The sequence below is a fragment of the Balaenoptera musculus genome, chromosome 13 (genome assembly GCF_009873245.2).
Source record: "Balaenoptera musculus isolate JJ_BM4_2016_0621 chromosome 13, mBalMus1.pri.v3, whole genome shotgun sequence".
NCBI lineage: Eukaryota > Metazoa > Chordata > Mammalia > Artiodactyla > Balaenopteridae > Balaenoptera > Balaenoptera musculus.
The window spans coordinates 29,457,212-29,475,338 of record NC_045797.1 but is presented as its reverse complement, the minus strand read 5'-3'; the positions used below and the strand labels follow the sequence as shown (position 1 = coordinate 29,475,338).

Genomic DNA, 18,127 nt, shown 5'->3' with positions numbered 1-18,127 from the left:
TACTTAGTGTGAATACTCTTGTTTTGCTCAGAAATATTAATGTGTGCGACTAAGGGTTCTGCACCAGACCCCCTCAGGCATTACATAACATACAGAGAAAGGATCTCTATAAAATCTGAAAATTTCTGAATTCTAAAACTTATCTAGGGCTTCCCTGGTGGCGCAGTGGTTAAGAATCCCCTGCCAATGCGGGGGACACAGGATCGAGCCCTGGTCCGGGAAGATCCCACATGCCACAGAGCAACTAAGCCCGTGCGCCGCAACTACTGAGCCTGCACTCTAGAGCCCGCAAGCCACAACTACTGAAGCCCACGCTGAGCAACAAGAGAAGCCAGCACACCACAACAAAAAGTAGCCCCTGCTCGCCGCAACTAGAGAAAGCCAGAGCACAGCAACGAAGACCCAACACAGCCAAAAATAAATTAAAAATGAAATTAAAATTTTTTTTAAATTAAAAAAAAAAACTTATCTAGCCAAAGATTTTGGACCCTCTATGGACCTGTATTCCAAAGTATTTTAAAAACAATTTCCAAAAATGGAAATCAGATCAGAGATACTCAATCTTTAGGATTTCACAGACTAGGAAATTTTCACAAGTATTTTGAGGAGAACATAAGATTGCAATTTGTTTTAACTAAATAAGGGTAATAGAAAACATCCTTATCAACATAATTTTATAAAGGGATATTTTAACATCCAAAAACATAGGAAGGCCTTAATTCAACGTAAAAAACAATTCTTTGTATTAATAAATGCAATCTTATGAAAAACACTATGTGGTCCTAATTTTTTTACTTTTACCATGGTTGGTGAAAATTCACCTAGGACCAGCACTGGTCTGGTCTGAGGCATGGAGCCCAGCTGGCTACATAAAATTACTTCAGGTAGTTGTTTAAAATGCAGCCCCCAGGCTCCGTTCTAGCAGATCATGATTCAGAAGGTCTCGGGGTGGGGCCCCCAAATCTATATTGTGCATTAGAACGCTAGTGGCTTGTTTCTGCTGTGCAACAAGCTTCAGAACCACTGGCCTGGTCTGTTAAGATCTAGTTCTCCTCTCCTTTTTCTCCTCCTAATTCTCCTCTGTGGGGGTGGGAGCAAAACAGGAATGTTTCCAAGCAGGGAGTCTGCCCAGGCTGCTGTGTATGACACCAGTTATTCCTCCAACAGTCGATGTTCAACCAGCTGGTCAACTTTAAAACCGAGGGTGTCAGCAGTGGAACAACAGAAATTAGGTAGCAGACAAGTGAGAGAAACTTGTTGAAGGAAAACTCCTTCATGAAAAGGTGTGGCTTCCAGAGCTGAGGCCCAAATTCAGCACAGGTATCTTTGTCTTAGTTAAAATAATAACAATAATAACCATTTAAAAAATATATATGTGTATGTATGTGTATTTTATGTGTGTGTGTGTGTGTGTATCTATCTATTCCTTCATAGCTGTCTCCTGTATCCAGCTTCTGTGCCAGGTCTATGATTTTGGCCTTCATTTTTTCATCTTCAGCGGGATTATAAGAATTACTAGCATTACCTCAAACGACGTAAAGACAAATCACTAAAAAAAAAAAAAGAAAATCCATAGTATGCTTGATGTTTTATGAAGCAGACGATATTCTCCAACATATAAAATAATTTCAGTGAGTTCTCTCTTTTTTAAAAATAGTTTCTCTTATTCTCTTAAATTACTGTTTAAAAAATGTTAAGACTAAATATAGCTAATATCTTTAAAAACACAAAAACTTTCAATTTAATAGGCACTCAAAGTTCTTTCCCAGTTAAAAAAAAATATCAGGCCCTTCTAAAGCAAGGCTAAATGTTAAGTGGGAAAGACAAAAGGGACATATAAATAACCCCCATTCTCATGGGATTAATCACTTAATCCTATTTGACCAGAATCCCCTGGTCTCTAAACTCTGCAAATGAAACAAAATTTCTCACTTGATATCTGGCTAGGACTTCCAATCATGAAACAAGAATTGTGTCATATCCCTGTATGCTGCTCATTACCTGAACTCAAACACTATGCTGAGCAGCAGCAGAGTTGAATCTTTCATGATCGGCCCCATAACCTGTGCACTTCTTATACTCCCAGACCAAATTTAGCTTTCTTTTAGAACCAGATTTCTAGAATTTACAGTTAGTATACAGCAACTGGTCACAAAATTTAGTCCCTGGCCTAGCAGCATCAATTATCACCTGGGAACTTGTTAGAAATGCAAATTATGAGGCCCCAGCCCAGACCTGTGGAATCAGAAACTCGGTGGGGCCCAGCAATGTGATTGTGAAGCACCACTGGTCTACAGCAAGTAGAAAAACATGCTTCCTTCTATAGGTCCAAAGGCAGGGGTACTGTATATCCTATCTTGATATGAAATAAAGACATCCGATTAAAAGACATATTCTCCTCACAACTCCCACCCTCAACCCAATGTGTTTTATTTCAAATGAGTTAGACAACAGCACAAGCAGCAATCAGAGATTTAGTCTGAAATAGATACTAACCAGGTATCAGTTCCCACCCAGCCTGATTTCATGCAATACCATTTACATCCTCTTACACCTAAAGTTCTAAAAAAGGATCTTCAAATATGCGCCTAATACACTTTAGTGATTCTATAATAAAACATCAACTAGGTCTGAAGATATCAAACTTACTAAAGAAGAAAAGTGGAATTATTTGCTACATATTAGAACTGCATTCAACAGGGAGTTAAACTTCAGGATTTTTTTCACCTTTATACTTCCAAAGTTGATAGAATTAAACCAGAATACCCCATTCTTCAAAATCTCCTAGCTAGGTAGATTTTTACTGCATTACTTCTTGCTTTCTGTGGGGATAAAGCAGAGCCCTGGTAGGCACATTTAGTATATGTGCAACACCTCAGAACTAGACAGTTACATCTGGTAAACCCTCAGATGGTGAGTGTAACCTCAGCACTAGCCTTGGTAGCAAAAAGACACTGAGAACACCACTGTCAAACAAAAGTAAGTTCTCATTAGATAATTACACTGTTTTGCTTCTGTTTACACTGCAATCACTATGTTAAAACTTCACTTCCCCTGATTTTAATGCATTTTATTTTACGTATTTATTTTTGACTGCGCCACGCGGCTTTCGGATATCTTAGTTCCCCGACCAGGGATAGAACCTGTGCCCCCTGCAGTGGAAGCACGGAGTCTTAACCAGCGGACAGCTAGAGAATTCCCTTAATGCATTTTATTTTATTTTATTTTTTTTTAAAAGAGTAGGATTGGTGGTTTGTTTTTCTTTTAAGTATTTGTTTATTCATTTATTTATGTCTGTGTTGGGTCTTCGTTTCTGTGCGAGGGCTTTCTCTAGTTGCGGCGAGCGTGGGCCACTCTTCATCGCGGTGCACGGGCCTCTCACTATCGCGGCCTCTCTTGTTGCGGAGCACAGGCTCCAGACGCGCAGGCTCAGTAATTGTGGCTCACGGGCCTAGTTGCTCCGCGGCATGTGGGATCTTCCCAGACCAGGGCTCAAACCTGTGTCCCCTGCATTGGCAGGCAGATTGTGAACCACTGCGCCACCAGGGAAGCCCCCCTTAATGCATTTTAAGGGGTGGGCAAGACCAATCTATAGTCCACAAAGTATCTACTTTCAAAAAGCAGGTAGGGGCTTCCCTGGTGGCGCAGTGGTTCAGAATCTGCCTGCCAATGCAGGGGACACGGGTTCGAGCCCTGGTCTGGGAAGATCCCACATGCCGCGGAGCAACTAGGCCCGTGAGCCACAATTACTGAGCCTGCGCGTCTGGAGCCTGTGCTCCGCAACAAGAGAGGCCGCGATAGTGAGAGGCCCGCGCACCGAGATGAAGAGTGGCCCCCGCTTGCCGCAACTAGAGACAACCCTCGCACAGAAGCGAAGACCCAACACAGCCATAAATAAATAAATAAATGAATAAATAATTTTAAAAAAAAAGCAGGTAATCCCCATGCAACTGTTTCAGAACACAGACAAATTAAGAGAACCTTCTAATGATTAGTGTACAGGTAGTTCAACACATTACACAGAACAAAAATAACACAAAAGAAAATCACAGGCCAACTTCCATGTTACAAACATATAATTTCAAATAAAACAGGATTAAATAAAGTCAAGCAATTTATTTAAAAATTTATTTAAAAATAAAGCAAAACAAAAAAGTTCTGATCAAACAGGGTTCAGCCCAGAAATGCAAGGATGGTCTAAAATTAAGAAATATGAAAATGTATTTTACCATATTAACAGGCAAAGGAAAAAAAACTACATGAGCATCTCAATAGTTGGGAGAAATATATATATAATTCTATTTTTTTTAAGTTTATATGCATAAAAAAGGTCCAAAAAGCAAAAAATAGAATGTTTTGGGTGGAAAATTAAAGATATTTTTCTTTATATTTTGTTTTCTGTATTATTATAAAAAAAAGTGTGCTTTCTTTTATAATCAAGGAGAAATGCTATTTTTATTGATACATATTCAAATGTTTTCCTTTTCTTAATTTTCCTCATGTATGTATGTCACGTATAAACTAGAGGGCTTGAATTTCCTGCCCCTTGAGGTAGATTAGACCACTTTGGGGGTGTGCACTAGATAAAACTGCCCTACCTTCATTTTTTTTAAAGGTCCTCCTATAGCAACATGGAAAAAATACAATTAGATAAGTTTAGAAATATTAAAAGTATAAATACAATTAAAAATAATATGTATGCATATGAAAAAATACTATAAGTGAATATGAAAAAGAAAGCAATGCAGCTATTGAAGCAATGGGTACTGCCATTTGACAGTTTCAAATCGTTTCATTGTTCTCAAAATATTTTTTAAATATACAAAACTGAGTAAAAGAAGAAAAACAAGGCTGCCACTCCTTCCTGGGGCCTCTCTTCCAATCTTTTCTACTGTTGCTATGTATTCACCTGGTACCAAAGAGATGGGCAGCACCTCAGATCCCTTTTTCTTCTCTCTTTTTCCTAACTCCATTTCATTCATTCATTCACTCATTTTTTGAGAAGGTAATACAAAAACATGACTCAAAATTTTTTTTAATATATAAAATATATATGAGGGCATATGGCAAAATCCCATTCCCACTCCTATTTCTTTCATTGGTTTCTTATATATCATTTCAGAATTTCTTTTGCAATTATAAGCAATGTATATTCTTATTGTACCCTTCTTTCTCTCTTCCTCATTCTTTTTACAACTATACAATATTCCATGATTTGGATGTTTCAAGGTTTATTTAACCAGCTCCTGTTGACACACTGGAGTCATCCTTTTCATGCTATTATAAACAATGCCAAGCATAACTATGTACATATATCAAGTTCATTTCTGAATGTGCCTTGCATGAAGCTTCTGAAGTGCTGCAGGATATTAGATTACCACAAGGTCCTACGTTCACCAGGCTGAGAAGTCAGCTCCTTTTCGTATTATAGTTCTCATTATATACAGCAATATGTAGCAAAAGACTTAACAATTCCTTGAACCAAGCAAATGTACTCTTAGGGGACTTATAAAAGTAAAGTGACTAAACAAAACACCCAAGATGAACCCATTTCTTTTAAATAATGCAGACACACACATCCATCAAATATATCCATTGAAATGTTAATCATCTCAGTATGGTAGATCTATGAAGTGCTTTGTAGCTTTTCCCTCCTTTTGCCTATCAATGTTTTCTAATTTTACAATGGTAAATACATATTATTTCTATAATACAAAATTAAAAACTAAAAATAAAATGTTAATGAAAATTAAGTTGGATACATTCCATTCCTTCAGTCTGCCTTTTATTTGCATAGTGCCTCAGAGTTCATAAGGTATGTTTATATGCATCATTTAATTCTTATACTAACCCTATGTACTTTCATTTTGTCAAAATGGGAAAGGAAGAAAAATGTAAAAGGAGGCCACAGATGGTTAGACAGCTGTGCCCAAGGTCATTCAAATAGAAAGTTGGCAGTGACAAATCTCAAACATAGATCTTCTGACTTCAAATTCAGTGAGCTATCAAAAACATGATCATTGCTTCCTTAATTTTAACAATACCTTGGGAGTTAATCACATAATCAGAATTTGACAGATGAATTAAAATTTTACAGCAAGGTCATTAATTAATGCTCATATAACCAAATCTTATTGAAAAGAGAACATTGGCATACAACCCCAAAAATTCCAGAGTCAGAAGAGGGTGTGGATTTTCAGTATCCTCTTAAATAAATTACCCATCTTGCAAAATATGTCTAACATAGCCTAAAATGAATGCTAATAAAAGAAGCATTCTCTCAAGGTGGAAGAGTACCACTTCCAAAATGACCTCTGCCTTTGCCACCACCATGGACTCCTGCTCTAGTTCTGCAACGCCCCAGGGTGTCTCTGATCACCTTAGAGAATTTCAAAATATGAATAAGCCATACTTTTCAAGGGAGGGTGTGATCATATAACAATTTTTTTTAAGTTTGGGACTTATTGACCAAGATGATGATATTTTGGCTAGAATGTATTCTTTCTCTCCAAATGTCTCTCCTTCTTTTCTATAAGATTATAGAATTATACACTATTTTACAGTGGACATGGAGACTACCGATAAATCTTGGTTTGGTAAAAATATATTTTAATTCATCATTCCTCAAACTATGTCTCATGTAATCCTGTTCCAAAAGATGTTTAGGTATGCTGCAGGGGTGGGGATGGGGAGAGAAGCCATGGTTAAATACAACGTAGCCCTTTTGGAGAGGCATGCTTCACAAAAGACATTAATATAATAAAGGCTCTAGAGATGTCCTGCATTTCAGAAACCTTTGTTTAACCCAGTTTATTTTGACACAAAATTCTACTATGGCATAACTATTCACATCTTATGCTCAGAGAAACTGCTTGAATAAATGTAACTATTACCTGAACGCCCAAAACAGATATGGCAAATATGGATAATTCTTAAATCTTTCCTACCACAAATTATCTTCATAAAGTCCTTATTTTCAGTATAGTGCACCCCTACTTCTTTACCTACCAAGGCCCAGCTCAAATACCACCTCATTTGGGACTTCCCTGGCGGTCCAGTGGTTAAGACTTCACCTTCCAATGCAGGGGATGCGGGTTCAATCCCTGGTCGGGGAGCTAAGATCCCACATGCCTCGTGGCCAAAAAACCAAAACATAAAACAGAAGCAATATTGTAACAAATTCAATAAAGACTTAAAAAAAAAATACCACCTCATTTAAGAAATCTTCCCCCAGTGTTCCATACCACAAAATACTCCTTTCTCCTGGTTTAGATAGCATTTTATTCATATCTCTATTACTTCACTTACATAATAAATCAGTTCATCCATCTGTCTCCTTGTTAGCTTGTGAGCCACTTGAGAATAAGTTTGATTACATTTTCAGCACCTTGAACAGTGTAGGACACATATGAACTTCATGATGAAGTAAACAATTTCACTACAGTGTAATAGTTCCCAAAAGTCAATATTTGTATTTCTAAACTGTTACTGATACCCTGCCAACAACTTGAGAATATTACACTTTCTCCCTAAAATTTGCATCCATTACTGAGCAGCTGTGGTCATAGTTAATTCAGGTGTGACAGGTCTTCTGGCCAAGCCCACTGATAGTTTTTTCCTGAGGTGATTTTTGTTTGTTTGCTTTTTGTTTGTTGTTTTAATCTACCAGGAGCATACAGTAAACTTCATTATCTTTTTATATCTCTGCCTTTGCACCTACTAGTCCCTACTTGGATTACTGCCTCAAGGTTTTATTCACCTGGAAAACATTCCTACTCATTCTTTAAGAATGTGCTTAAACAATGCCTTCTCTGGGAAGCTTTCCTATCCTTCCATCCTTTTAGGAAGAGTGAGGGAATTCCTCAAGTTAGACATTTGTACATTTATTACCAGGTATCAGGCACTGAACTAAGTGCCAAAGATAGAGGATGAAGATGTTAACCCTCCCGGGCGGAGCACAGTCTAGTAAGGAAGACAGCCACGTGAACAAATAACCACACTATAATAATGTTAAATGCAATACCAAAAGGAATATCTATGCAATATTTGACGTGTGTCAGGTACTTTGTTAGGTGCTTTATTAAACACTGTCTATGACCATGTTAGATAGGTATCTGAATTGGACAGAAGTCCACGAAAAACTCTAAGGACCACTCTATATTCAGTTGTTTTCTGAAGAAACTGTCTCCAAGGGGTTCTTTTTATATATGCTACAGTCTGTGTCATAGATAATACATGAAATTAATGCTACTTCTTTGGCCACAAACTCCTGGACCAGACTCAGAGCTCTAACTAAGAACAATCTACAGGTTGAAATTGAGGGAGATCACCTAGGACATGGCCTGGTTCAATATTCTGCTCAACAGGGGTTCTCCATTTTAGAAGGTGACAAACCAATCCAATCAGATACTCTCTCTTAGAAAACACAAATGTTGGGTGAACAGAGTAAAAGAAGGTAGGTCTCCAGAGCTTAAATCCTATCCTAAATACTGCTAAGTTATTGTTCTGTAAGGTTGTGAAAGCACTAGGGCCAAGGGACAATATGGTGGCTAAGATGATATCCCATTCTAGTTTACATTAAACCCTCATCATCAAAAGTAATATGTGTGTCTCTTCCTTGCAACCCACAAGGGCCTAGAACATCAGATCACCACTTTTGAAATTAGGAAACAGGCTTTAAAAGTTCAACAGTTTGACTAAAGTCACTCAGTTGGTAGGTGGCAAAGGCAGAAATTAAAGACCAGATCAGTATGATTCTTCTAGAATATCCTGCCAGTTACACGGGTAAATGGCCTCAAAATCAACTAATAACAAGTAGAGAGGCTCAAAAGAGTGTATGCAGAGTGGAACAGAAATGTTCTGGAAGTCAGTATGCTAGGGGATGTGAAGTGGGAGGGACCACAAAGGGTTTCACCTTGGTCAAGTTAATCTCTAATTCCAAACTAGACCTCTCTCCTGAGCTCCAGACTGTTAGCTGTCTGTCTTTCTTATTCAAATTTAACATCTGTAAGGGCAGCAGCTTTTTTTAAGAAAAATATTTATTTATTTATTTGGCTGCGTCAGGTCTTAGTTGCAGCACACGGGATCTTCGTTGCCAGTGCGGGATCTTCAGTTGTGGCACATGGAATCTTTAGCTGTAGCACGCAGGATCTTTAGTTACGGCATGTGGGATCTTTAGTTGTAGCATGTGGGATCTAGTTCCCTGAACAGGGATCCAACCCAGGTCCCCTGCATTGGGAGTGTGAGTCTTAGCCACTGGACCAGCAGAGAAGTCCCGGGCAGCAGCTTAATCGCTAGTTTGTTCACCACAGTCTAAAACAGAGCCTGGCTTATAGTAAATGCTTAATAAATATTTGTTGAACAAATGAATAAGAGAATGAACTCTCAAAGAAGCTAAAGGCACATTCCACAGTGGATTGCAGGGAAAGTTACCATGAAATAGATTCCAGGGCTTATTTACAAGTACAGCTGATACTCATTATTTGTGGATCCCGTATTTGTGAATTTGCTTATTTGCTAAAATTTATTTGTAACCCCCAAATCAGTACTGGTGATGCTTTCACAGTCATTCATGGCATGCACAGAGTGTCAAAAATTTTGAGTCACCCCTGAGTACCTTCCCAGCTAAGGTCGAACTAGGCAGTGCTCTGCTTTTTAGTTTCAGCTCTCATGGGGATGACTAAGGACACAGACAGTAGGGGGCAGTGCAGTGTAGTGCAGGAAGCTCTGGCTCAGGGGCCAGTAGGGTCTGAATCCTAACTCTGGCACCTCTTAGGGGTTGGCCTCAGGCAAGTCACTTAACACTTCTGCACCTCATTTTCTCTTTTGTAAAATAAAGAAATAGAATCTACCAGGATGAGTTGTATTTAGGATTTAAGATTAAACCTATGTGAGAAATGTACATATTTTCCCTAGGAGCAATGGTTCAATATTCACTAATTTAGTGTTCTGCGTGATTTTATAGATCATAATCACCATGAATAATGAGAATCAACTGTAATTACTTATAACAAGGTAACAAAAAAATACAGAAAATAATTATTTGGATGGAGGGTAGGCAGTGGGAGGCTTCAAGAAGATTTTGAAATAGAACCCCACCAGGCACATAAGACGTGGAAGAGGCTTTCAAGAAGAGAGAACAGTACCTACAGAGAAAGGCCCAGGAATGTGAAATAAACAGGTAGTTTGGGAAACGGCACTTTAGAAAGTCTAGAGCGGTAGGAGATGAGGACAGAACACCAGGCCACAGTGCTTCTCTTTGCCCTGTACACACCTTATACTGCAGAAGCTCTCCCTCTGCATTTAATTCTTGGTTTACAGGTCTCTCTTCCATCACACTATGAGCTCCTTAAAGACAAGGTCTCTAGAAGAAATCATAACTATAGTGCTCTAAATTTGTAAACGAGTAATTACTAAGCACAAACACACCTGAAAAGACTGAACTTTGGTTTTCAACTGCAGCCTTATACCAACTCACAATAGTGACCAACTCATAGGACTTTTAGTTGATGACTGCTAATAATTCTGTCATAATTTTTTTGTTGTTGTTCTAGACATCTGGACATTTGTTAGTTTTAAGATCTTCCTCTTTTCAGTGTGATTTTCTGTATTAACAGGGCTCAAACATATGGTCCTTTAGACAATGCTGCCTCTTTAGAGTAAAGACTCCTTTTAATTCACTCTATTAGACTTATTTCTTTATATACAAGATACAGTCTTAACATAGTAAAATACAAGGAGGCATATTGATATATATGTCACAAATAGGATAAGGAAAACAATAAGAATTTTTCACAAAAGCTTGCAAAATTCTGGCCAAAACACAGTGGACGTGACGTTAAACTCACTGCTTACATTTCCCCACTAAGAACTAGGAAAAACAACTGCGATTTATGTAAAGTCATGAAACTAAGCACAGTTAGAATCTACTAGGCTTTGTACACGTGTGTTTTCTTTCTTCCCTCTTCCCCCCCTGCACACAGGGTAAAGGACCTATCAGGCTTCTCCCAGTACTCCCATTTCCTCCATCTCCTCAAACAAAATCCTCACTGTCCAACATCTAAATTAATATTTTCAAAACTCTAAGTCTCAATCAAAACTGAATATGATGTTACTTTTTCCCCATAAAATTCTTGGCATATTTTATTTAGGCACAACATAATTTATACTTTTATCTAGAAACATATGGCTACAACCAACCCTGTTGAAACCCAAACTGATATACTATGAAGGTGAATACAAATTCTCTGTGAAAGGGGAATAGAGAGTGCTGTTTTTAAACAGATTTAATGCTATATTATCCATAGGCTGGGTGTGATCAAATCACATAGCTCCATACAGCTAAAGCATGTCCTATATTTCACGACAAAGTAGGGGGTCAAGCCTTTACTTACACTGCAAACTCTCGGACACCCCAGTTAAGTTGTTTAAAGTATAATCCAATTCTATCTACTTAAAAAATAATAATGATACATTTAAAATTTTCTTGCTTCCAGTAAACCCTTCTCATTTGCATTTTCAAAAATTATCACCAAAACAACTATAATGGGACAGATTCTAGAAAGGATATAATGATCAATGCCATTTTCAGGAAGGGAAGAATGGGTTATCATTAACAAAACCGATTAAAGTCCCCAACCTTGAAAAGCTCCCTCTACAGTGTATTCTGCCTCTCTTGTGTTCACCTTCCAGCAGCCTGGAAGGGGCAAGTAGAAAATGTTAGTTTCCATGAGAGATGAAGATGAAATTTAGGGGATGGGAGGGAGTAAAGGGCTCACTCGCTTAAGGGAAGGATGAAGACAAGTGGCCAAGGTCCCTAACTCAAATTAGGTATCAAGAATGAAGGTTAGAGTAACGCGGGAAGCACAGGGAGTTTAAGAAACGCAAATAATGCAGGGGGACCCGCGAATGGGGGAGGGGCGAAAATGCGCAACTCCTCCCCCTTCCCACCTCCGGGAGGAGGACGGCAGGAGGCAGCACTGGTCAATGTGCCTGGCAGTGTTGCACACGGGCAGTAAAGGGACTCGCAAGCCAGAGACTTCAGTCCGAGTATTAGAAGGGGGCTGAGTGGGGGTCAGGGAAGTTGGGGGCGGAGGAAGAATAGCGCGCCGGTGCGGGGAGAAAGGGACTAAAGACCGCCTAGCGCCCCCGAGGGGCAGGGACTGACCCCGGCGGATGCCCCTTCTCGCCGAGGGCCACGACGTGGGACCCGCCGGCTTACCCTCCTCACAGGAGCTCAGGGAGGCGCGCCCCACCCCTCACAGCCCGGACGGCAGCGGAAAGAGAGGCGCAGGGTGCCCCCAGAGCCGGGAGAGCGGCGCTTCCCGCGGGTCCCCTCCCCGGCAGCCCGGGCGCCCGAGCCCACCTGGGCTGACCAGAAGCCCCTCCTCCAGACCGTACTCTGCTACTCCTCCGAGAACCTGAGCCGTCGCCGCAGAGATCGCCGTCTCCAGAACAGTCTCGGCCTGTAGTACCAAAGCGTGAGCCACAGCACCCGAGGAGCGCCGCTATCACTCGCTAGGTTACCTCTTGCTGCACACTGGTCCTCACCCCGCCCCCGAACCCAAGCCATTGGTTGTTGGGCACCGCCCCATTCGTCTATTGGACCAACAAGGATGCCGCTCAGTCACCTAGAAGGGCACGTGTGCTGCTTATTGGCCTAAATGTGAAGCAGTTCCCGCCCACTCCCTCAGAAGTTCCAGCTTCTGATTGGTGTTAATGTCTGTCTTTTCGCTCCCTGAGTTCTTCCCCTCGGGGTGGAGCACCTCCTTGAGAGAGACACCAGCTCTGATTGGCTGAAAGGACGCTACGCTAGTCCAGTATAGGCATTGGGCCAAGGATCCTTCGGGCCCCCCACGTGGGGGAGGAGCCCAAGGCGCAGCACCTCTGGGTTTGTTTACAGAGGCCCTTGCTCCCGTTTTCTTCCATTGGCTGAGCCAGCAGCCGCTCCCACTGGGTTGAGCCACTCAGCCTAGCACGGAGGGGCGTGGAGGCGGGCCTCAGTGGGTTTCCCCCCAGCTGTCAATTACCAAGGGAGGCGCTTTGAGCAAGGCTGACTGGGACACGGTGCGGCCCTCCGTTGAGGAAATTTGGGGAGTTCGGCTCCTTGGAGGGGCTGGAGGGAAGCAGAGGCACTCTTCACATTTCTAGAGACAAATCTAGCGTCCTGAATGTTAAAAAATGTATAAAACCTTACTATCCCCTTGGATTTACGGTGTCCAATCTTTGCTTGCGAAGGACTTTGAATTTTATCCTTCAGGAAGTGGGGATTTCTTTATGGAAATCCTTACACATCTTTGTCTCTCCCCACCTCTCATGTTAACTGTGTACATAACACAAAGTAGAAGCTTAGTAAGTGATTGCAAAATGAGTGGATACATGATAAAAATGACAAGAACAGCTAAGTAAGCTCATTAAATAATACAGTAATTAAATAAATATATGTAATATATTAAATATAATAAGTAAATACATAAATAATTAAATAAATTCATTCATTTAACAAACATTATTGAGCATATGCTATGATGTTCCAGGCTCTGATCTAAGCTCTGGGTATATGATATGAACAAGACAATGAAGATGCACCCAGGGTGCTTATTCTCTAGCTGAGGAAACTGACAATAAACAAGTAACCAATAAGTAATAAAATGTCCCAGTCAGAATGACCATCATCAAAAAGTCTACAAACAATAAATGCTGGAGAGGGTGTGGAGAAAAGGGAACCCTCCTACACTCTTGGTGGGAATGTAAATTGGTACAGCCACTATGGAGAACAGTATGGAGGTTCTTTGAAAAAATAAAAATAGAGCTACCATATGAACCAGTAATCCCACTCCTGGGCATATACCCTGAGAAAAACATAATTTAAAAAGATACATGCACCTGAATGTTCATTGCAGCACTATTTACAATAGCCAAGACATGGAAGCAGCTTAAATGTCCATCAACAGATGAATGGATAAAGAAGATGTGGCACATATATACAATGGAATGTTACTCAGCCATAAAAAGAGTGCAATAATGCCATTTGCAGCAACATGGATAGACCTAGAGATTATCATACTGAGTGAAGTAAGTCAGACAAAGACAAATATCATATGATATCACTATATGTGGACTCTAAAAAAAGGGTACAAATGAACATATTTACCAAACAGACTCACAGATTAAGAAAACAAACTTATGGTTACCAAAGGGGAAAGGTGGTGGTGGGGGGGGGATAAATTAGGAGTTTGGGATTAACATGTACACACTACTATATATAAAATATATGATCAACAAGGACCTACTGTATAGTACAGGGAATTCTACTCAGTATTCTGTAATAACCTAAATGGGAAAATAATTTGAAAAAGAATAGATATACATATATGATGTATAACTGAATCACTTTGCTGTACACCTGAAACTAACACAACATTGTAAATCAATTATACTCCAATATAAAATTTTTAAAAAATTTTTAAACAATAAAATATGCTTTGACTAAGCACTACAAAGAAAAATAAAGCAGGGTTAAGAAATGGTTAAGGGAATGGCTGTTTTAGGTTTAATAGTTTAAGAGCTGTTTGAGGAAGGAGCATTGAACAGAGACATGAATAAGGTGAAGAAAAGGGAAGAGGGTACCATCCCCAGGGCCATTATGCTGCACAACTCTAGAATCACTAGTCATATTGCTTCTTGCATTTCCAACTTGGGTTATTAGGTATATATCCTTTTAGGATTGTGTACTCCGGTTTTAAGCTTTATCTGATTAAATAAATAGATCTTACAAGAAACACGTCTCTTTTAGAAAAAAAAATCTGTCTCCAAGATGACTTCCCCATACCCTCCACTGCTTATTTTCCTAAGGTGGCTTCAGGTGTATAGTGAGAGAGGGACTTACATGATCCACAGCTTTGAAAAACAGAGTCTTCAGGTCAGTATGGTGTCCTTGCACAATCAGAAGTACTCTTCAAGGATGAAGATTTATTGCCAGGATAGCAATGGGATGTGGGGAAGAGTTGGTGGGCTCTTGTTGCTTCCCTCCATACAACTGACACTGTCTCTTATAATTTCATGACTGGATATCACTAATGATAAAGTCTTAAAAGCAGATAGAGAAAAAAGGTACATCACATGGTGGAGGTGGGGAGGGGGAGACAAGAACTACATCAGACTTCTTATCAGAAACTATGGAAGCCAAAAGACAAGGGGGAGGTAGCTTTGTGGATATTTGGTGGTAGTATACAGACTAGATAGGAGTCCATAGGGACAGAAAGGAGACAATAACCAGTCATGTAGTTATAGGGGATGGTGTCATCTGGAGAGAGGGAGACAAGAGGAGTCCACCAACCCTTCCCCACATCCCACTGCTGTCCTAGTGATAAATCTTCATTCTTTAAGGGTATTTCTTTTATTTTTACTGTGGTAAAATACACATAACAAATTTTTACTATTTTAACCATTTTAAGTATACAGTTCAGGGATTTCCCTGGTGGCGCAGTGGTTAAGAATCCACCTGACAACGGAGGGGACATGGGTTCAATCCCTAGTCCAGGAAGATCCCACATGCTGCAGAGCAACTAAGCCCGTGCACCACAACTACTGAGCCTACACTCTAGAGCCCACGAACCACAACTACTGAGCCCACGTGCTGCAACTACTGAAGCCCTCGTTCCTAGAGCCCCTGCTCCGCAACAAGAGAAGCCACCTCAATGAAAAGCCCATGCACCGCAACAAAGAGTAGCCCCTGCTCGCCGCAACTAGAGAAAGCCCGCGTGCAGCAACGAAGACCCAATGCAGCCAAAAGTAAAATAAATAAAAATTTAGAAGTATACAGTTCAGTGGCATTAAGTATATTCACATTGCTGTGCAACCATCGACACTGTCCATCTTCAGAATGACTTCATCATCCCAAACTGAAATTCTGTACCCATTGACCAATAACTTCCCATCCTCCCCTTCCCTCATTTACTGGAAATCACCATTCTATTTTCTGCTCTATGAATTTGACTACTATGGATACCTTGTGTAAGTGGAATCATACAATGTTTGTCCTTTTGTGTCTGGCTTATTTCAGTAGGCATAATGTCTTCAAGGTTCACCCATGTTGTATAGCATTATAGCATGCATCAGAATTTCATTCCTTTTTAAAACTAAATAGTATTTGATTGCATATATATATGCCACCTTTTGTTGATCCATTCATCTGCCAATAGAATTTGAGCATTGTGAGTAATGCTAATATGATTGTACAAATATCTGTTCAAGTTCTTTCATTCTTTCAATTCTTTTGGGTATATATGCAGAAGCAGAATTGTTGGATCATATGATAATTCTATGTTTAATTTTTGGAGGAACTGCTGTTTTCCACAGAGGTTACTCCATTTTACATTCCCACCAGCCGTGCATAAGGGTTCCAATTTCTCCACATCCTTGCCAACACTTTCTATTTTCTGTTTTTTTTTTTTATAATATAATAGCTATCCTAATGAATGTGAAGTGGTATCTCGTGGTTTTGGCTTGCATTGTCCTAATTATTAGTGATGTTGAGCATCTTTTCATGTGCTTTTTGGACATTTGTATGTCTTTGGAGAAATATCTATACAAGTTCTTTGCACATTTTAAAGTTAGGCTGGTTTTTTGTTGTTGTTGTTTGTTTTTGAACTGTATGAGTTCTGTATGTGTCTGGGCAGTAATCTCTTATCAGATATATGATCTGCAAATATTTTCTTCCATTCTGTGGGTTGCCTTTTCTCTGTTGATAGTGTTCTTTCAACGCTTGAAAGTGTGTTTCTGGAGGGTACAGTGGAGGCTAGTAGGCAGACAAGTAATTTTTTTTCTGAAGGAGCTAAGCATTCCTTGTAGGCTCTGTTTAAATTACTTAATCAGACAAAGCTTTAAACCAGAGTGGTTTAAACTACTCGGAAGCCTGCGCGCCTAGAGCCCGTGCTCCGCAACAAGAGAAGCCATGACAATGAGAAGCCTGCGCACTGCAACGAAGAGTAGCCCCTACTTACCACAACTAGAGAAAGCCCGCACACAGCAACGAAGACCCAACACAGCCATAAACAAATAAATAAATTAATTAATTAAAAACATAAGAAGAAGAAGAAAGAGGAAGACACAGAACCAAGGAAAGCAGGAGATCTAACAGAAGAGAAAAATGAAGGGAATCCCGAAAAGGACAATGAAGGGGCAGTAGCTGTGCAACAGGCCTAGAGAGCAACCTGCTTGCAGTGAAGAAGAGAAATTGGGACTCCAGGAGTGATGTCTCCCAGAAAAAAATGGAATGGATATGTCAGCTATATGTATGGCCATATCAACAGGCAATTTTATAGCTGCGGATTAGTTAGTGATAAATTCATAGAAGACTAAGAGGGAATTATAAGTGTGAGAAAAAGACAAAAGAAAAGGCACATAATTATACTACTCTTGGTGGCTTAGCTACAAACGATAATAGCAAATACACACATAGCACTTACTATGTGCCAGGCACTATTCTAAATATTTTACATTTATTAACTCATTTAATCCTCACAGTAGCTCATTTTGCCAATAAGAAATCTTTGACAAAGAGGTTAAATACCTTGTCACACAGTGTGTTCATTTCCTCTTGTTGCTGTAACAAATTACCACAAACTTAATTGTTTCAAACAATACACATTTATTATCTTACAGTTCTGGAGTCTAGAAGTCCAAAATAAGTTTCAATGAGCTAAAATCAAGGTGTCTGCAGGCCTGCGTTCTATCTGGAGGCTCTAAGGGAGAGCCCATTTCCTTGTTTTTTCCATCTTCTGGAGGCCACCTACATTCCTTGGCTCGTGGCCCCTTCCTCCATCTTCAAAGCCAGCAGTGTAGCATTTTCTCTCCCTCTGACTTCTGCTTCCATCCTCACCTCTTCTCTCTCTGACTCTGATTCTTCTGCCTTCCTCTTAATAAGACCCTGGTGATTACACTGGGCCCACCTGGTAATCAGGATAATTGCTCCATCTCAAAATCCTTAACTTAATCACAGCTACAAAGTCCCTTTTACCGTGTAAAGTAAAATATTCACAGGTTCTGGAAATTAGAGCATCAGCATCTTTGAGGAGACATTATTTAGCCTATCACACACAGCTAGGGGTGGAGGCAGGATTCAAAT

The 18,127-nt window shown here is 39.9% G+C and overlaps 1 protein-coding gene across 2 annotated transcripts in view; it reads right to left on the bottom strand.

Annotated features, from left to right (window-relative positions):
• The window catches only part of PAIP2B (poly(A) binding protein interacting protein 2B), a 47,240-nt gene extending 34,713 nt beyond the window's left edge, over positions 1-12,527 (bottom strand). Inside the window, exon 1 of one of the 2 annotated variants that reach the window (XM_036873231.1) lies at positions 12,365-12,527. The gene's annotated coding sequence lies outside the window, so the exon portion shown is untranslated. The remainder of the gene's footprint in view (positions 1-12,364) is intronic. The other variant, XM_036873232.1, reaches the window with a different exon arrangement.
• Between the last annotated feature and the right edge of the window lie 5,600 nt (positions 12,528-18,127).